Raw genomic sequence first — 5,501 nt, 5'->3', positions numbered from 1 at the left:
TCTAATCATGAATATCTCCATTCAGGTTTTTAGTGTGCATGTCACATCATAATTGTCCTCAAGAATAAAACATGATCACTCTTAACTCCACGTAGTTTTCCCATTGATTATGCCTACATGAAAGTCAAAGATAATCTTGAAGCCTCCCCTCTAATGTGAAAATTTTGGAAACTGGATTTCTGCAATTTTTCTAGAAAAGTATTTTTTTCATTTTTTAAAAAGTTTCAGCGGCATCTGGTATTGGATCTGCACATTTGATTCCGGTCTTCTGAGTATATAAAGAAAATAATACATAAATGACCCTGCTTAGAATATGCCAGCACCTGTGAGATCGCTGTAAAGCTAAGGAGTCTAGAGATGGAATTTAGAGTGTGGATACCCTTTATTTAGGCAACAAGAAGAGACCCTTGAACTTTCTCCATTAGGATTATTTCACTGAAGTCAACTGTGGATATTCACAAGATTCATGAACTCAAATGGGGAAAATAATTACACACTTATGTTCAATCACGCTTAACTAACAGGTGGCTTTCCTTTCAATTATATAGACAACAAACCACAGAAGAATGGGCAGTATCTTTGCGTCTTACCAAGTAAAATTACAGATATTTTCATATTATGTTATAGGCATTTTGAAATAATGTTTACACTCACCACTACTCTGAAATTAAGGTGTCATTTCCAGGCTATGTATTTAGATAAAAACAGCACAGCCTCAGCATTTATTGGTAAATCTGTAACAATTTTTACTTTGAGACTAAAAGAAAAAAATGCCTACTTCATGGACATGCTCTATCTACAGGGAAAGCTTCTGTGCCTGAGTGTGAACTATTGTAGCTCTCAGGTAGTGTCACACACACACAGGGAATACTTCTTGGGCTGCATGCTCTGCCAGTACTGACCACCAAGCACTTCCAGGTCAAGCTGGTCCCCTGCTCTCACATCCCCAAAACTCCTCCCTTCAGGGTAAGTGCCTCAGCTTGAAATCACCATTACTGTTACTGGTTGTCCCTCAGTCCTGCTGAACTACCAAAGCCCTACAGGGTGGATATAATGTAGAATTTTCATTTGTATTGCATCTCAAAATATAGTGCAGTACCAGAATTAGAAACAAAAACGCAATTTAAAATGATAAATATATTTGGTAAACTAGATAATAATTCATTACCCTCCTCCTTCAACCGCCCAGAAAAAAGAAAGAAAAAACCCAGGCAACATATATGTATGTACGTGTGTGTGTGTGTGTGTGTGTATGTGTGTGTGTATATATATATATATAAAATAAGATATAATATATGTATATATTGTATTTATAATATATATTATAGATAATCTTATGTGTTATACCATATATTATGTATTATACTGTGATAAGAATTTTTTTAATATGCAAAAAACTACCTACTCTGGCATTTTATATGTATAATACATAATATATGATTTTTTAGTATTATATTATGTATTATATATAATATATTTACATATAATACCTCAAATACATATAAAATGTCAGGGTAAGTACTTTTATTCATATTGAAAATAAGTAATGAGAAATCCTTATCACAGTGTCAAAACAGAGCATCCAAATCAGTGTTTTTCACCTACTTGTAACCAATAACACCTTTGTGATTAATATGAAAATCAAATGCTGTCTTCTCCAGTTGATAGTCATTGATCTGCAGAAATTATAGTCTCTTCTTCAAGTATCTCTATTAGCCAAGAAGATTTTAAGATGGTCATTTTGTATAGAATTAGTTTCATTTTCAATTTTTCAAAAAGGCATTATAAAATTGACTAAAAAATTTTATTCTGCCCCTTCTCCTTACAAATTCCAAAGTGGCCAAGAAGTACTGCTCTGAACAGCACCATGAAAACACAGAAGGATGACACGTTTGTAAGGATGAATATTTGAGAAATCTCACCAGCATTCAAAAGGCAGGTAATAATCAATGACAAGCCAAGAAAGGCATTCGCCTCCACCATACTGTAAATAGAGGTGGTAGGGGAAAATGGTCGCAATAGTAGATGTACTTGTTATATTATTGGGTTATTATATAAGGATGTGGCTTGGCGTCATTTAGTATAAGAAAAGAACAGATAGACTATCAGCTTAACAAGAGATGGTAAAGCACTGTTCTTCTCCAAATAAGAGTTATTTCATATATATATGTGTATTATATACAATATTATATTATATATTATATAATATACATAACTGCAAGATAATTAACTTTATGTATGAAAAACATTTGTAATATCTGGACTTTCAAAATCTTAAAGTAGATTGTCAAGACACATTTTTTAGATTTTTCTGTTTTGATATCCTGTAAAGGAAGAAAGACAACTACTTCTGGACTCAATAGAATTCTAACTAAAAGTTGAGGCGGAACATGTCTTTTCAAAGTCCATCAATGACTGTAAAATTTAAAAGGAACTGTTTTTACTTGAAATAAACTTAAAATTTATAAAGTTTTATCTCCAAACTTTCAGGTCTGCTATAAAAGTTGAAAAAAAAGCAAAGGAAATGGAACTTATATCTGCTATTAGCAATAGTAAAAATAGATACTCATATTTAACTAGAGCATTCATGGGCTAGAAAGGAAATTGCTCCTCAAGAGGTTTTAAACGTACACTTAGATTTTAAATTTCTGTGATTTCATCAGCATTTGGAATGTTATGAGCAGAAATTGATTTGTAAACAGTGGCAATGGAAGCTTTCTGGAGTTGAATACAACCTACATTTCTCTTGTGATTTAAAAAATGTGTCTTTGTCTTTCATTTTTCTAACAAGATTTCTTTTCGATAAAATATTTCACTCTGTTCTGATTCACCAATCATCTTGCTCTTTTTTCAGGTCTCACATTAATTTTCATGAAGAAATTAACTTAATGCCTTCAACATTTTAACTAACTGGTCCTACTTACTTAGTTTTAGTAAGTGCAGTCTTTATAGTAATATTAATTATGCTAATACTATTTTAACTTTCATTTTGGGACTTAAACAGAATATTTGGAAAGAGGCTATTTTTTAAAAAATCTAAAGCATTGGTTCTCTATCATATGCACACTATAAAAATTACAAAAATTAATTCAAATTAAAATCAAAGTTCAAATAAAAACTATATCAGTTTACAAAAATATGATACCCCTTTCAATTCCTCACGATTTAATCTCAGAACAAGTCTGATGTGATTCTTGAATTTTAAGATAATTTATTTAAGGGTGTCAGTAAATACTACAAACAACTCAACTTATTAGTTTTTTTTTTTTTTTACTTTTTAAATGATTTTATGTGCAAATAATGAACAGATGTTGTACCCATATATTCTACTTTCTAAAAACAGATGCTTTTTAAAAGAAAAACCACATAAAAACTTTTAAAAGGCACTGGGATTCCTCTGCTTCTGGATCATTGCTAGGCTGGAAAAATAAAGCTGGTTCCACCAGAAATCACAAGTTAGAACTGAATATTCTCCAAAGTGGAAATTCTAGAGTGTAATGTCACTCCAGGCAAAGATAATTCAGTTCTCACCCCAACATCCACAACTCCCTATCAGAAGGGTTAAACCAGGTCAAAACAGTCCAGCATAATGAGGCTTCATCAAACAATGTCATTATGCTCATCTAAGCTGCAAATAAACCAAAACAGGAAATAGTAAAATCAAAATAATATTTGACATTGTCACACAAATTGTTAATTCCTTGTTGTATCCTCCCTTCTACAACATTAATAAAGGGAATATTTTACCGCAAACATTTTATTTTATACATCACTAGCCATGAATTTTTGCCATTAGTTATTATACAAACGATGCCTAGTGCCATTATCCAAATGACATAACCATTTTACATCCACAATTCACTTCTATAGTTATAAGTAGAATTTTTATGATTTACATAAGTACATCTATCAGTGAAGATTTAACACTGAAATGCAATCTAACATCCGTAATATCTGATGTTTTGTAGATGGCAATGTAGGAAAGATATATTTTAATCACTTTTCATTTAAGTGACCTTATGTAAAAAATAAACTTTTTTACTTTAGATTAGAAGATAATCATCTGACTAAACAAAATTTGATTATTTTTAAATAAACAAAACTACATCTAATTCAAAATATGGAATCTATTCCCATAGTAGACATGTAGCAATTTCATTTGGATGATCTTATCTCATTTCATTTACAAAAAAAAGTAAACTTCACATTCCTAGAACAGTCTTTGTTAGTGCAAGTGGTTTAGTAAAAGTTTAATAAACTGGTAAATTTACTAATTTACCAGTTCCAAGTGTCCAAAGGGCATTTTCAAATGTACATAAAAGAAATGGTTACAGAGATTTTTAAGAAGCATCTTCCATCTCCACATCCTTTTGTAACTGCTGTACCATTTTCTCTTCCACCTGCTACCCTTTGCCTACAAGACGGGCTTGGAGGAGATGGATATTTTGCCTGACTTCTTTGATATCCTAAACTTTCCGTAGCTCTTTATTTGTCTTCCATCTGTTCATTATAAATTTAGCTTGGCTTTTCTGTTTGATCTCTTCAACTCTCTTCATTGCATCCATAGATTTATTCCATAGCTCTCGCTGGTATTTGATAGGTTTTTCAAATTCTATGTTTCTCAAATTTAAATGAATTATCCACTGTAAAATCTTTACCAGCTGCTTTCCAAAATGCTTTGGTCCACCAACTTTGCGAGCATTGCACTTCTTTTTAAAGTTTTAGTGACATTTAGATTTACAAAATCTGAACAGCTTGCAATCGTTGCAGACGAACATCATGCCGTGGCCAGGGTAGATGGGCCCCGGACAGAAATAACCCTTCTCGATAAGCATGTTCAACCCGCCTGCATCCCCATCGACCAAATGCCAAGCGTGAGAGGAAGTCCACTTATTACCTTTAAAGAGGGTTCTAAAACACACAGTTTATATTATTTGACACCCACGAAATGGGAATTGAACAAATTTCCTTGAAATAAATAACGATGCTTCATCATTTTCATGTGTCTTGGGTTTATTTAAGTTTCAGGTCTCTTTATCTGGTTGGAACACCAGTTTCCTCAGGGCAGGACTTTGTGGAATTCAATCACCCATGGGCTTTTAGCATCTCGGACAGTGCTTGGAACAAACAGTATCCAGACTTGCTCTTTGGCTGCCCAATATTCTGAACGGACTGAGTTAAAACAAAATGAGAGAGAAGAAGAAATGCATTCCACTTTGTAGCTTATTACAAGGTAGGCTCTCTATATTTAATATTTAGGAGTATGCTTACTAAACTTTCACTAAGCCACTTGCACTAACAAAGACTATTCTAGGAATGTGAAGGATACATTTTTTTTTTTTTGTAAATGAAATGAGATAAGATCATCCAAAATGAAATTGCTACATGTCTACTATGGGAATAGTTTCCATATTTTGAATTAGATCAAGTTTTGTTTATTTAAAAATAATCAAATTGTGTTTAGTCAGATGATTATCTTCTAAAACCTGTGTTTCTCATAA

The 5,501-nt window shown here is 32.3% G+C and overlaps 1 pseudogene; it reads right to left on the bottom strand.

Moving 5' to 3' along the window:
- Positions 1-4,340: 4,340 nt before the first annotated feature.
- LOC116472397 (probable ribosome biogenesis protein RLP24) lies at positions 4,341-4,835 on the bottom strand (annotated as a pseudogene).
- Positions 4,836-5,501: the final 666 nt, after the last annotated feature.

This window comes from Hylobates moloch, unplaced genomic scaffold (genome assembly GCF_009828535.3).
Source record: "Hylobates moloch isolate HMO894 unplaced genomic scaffold, HMol_V3 SCAFFOLD_8, whole genome shotgun sequence".
Lineage (NCBI taxonomy): Eukaryota > Metazoa > Chordata > Mammalia > Primates > Hylobatidae > Hylobates > Hylobates moloch.
Note: the sequence above shows the minus strand (reverse complement) of the source record. Positions and strands in the feature narration are given on the sequence as shown.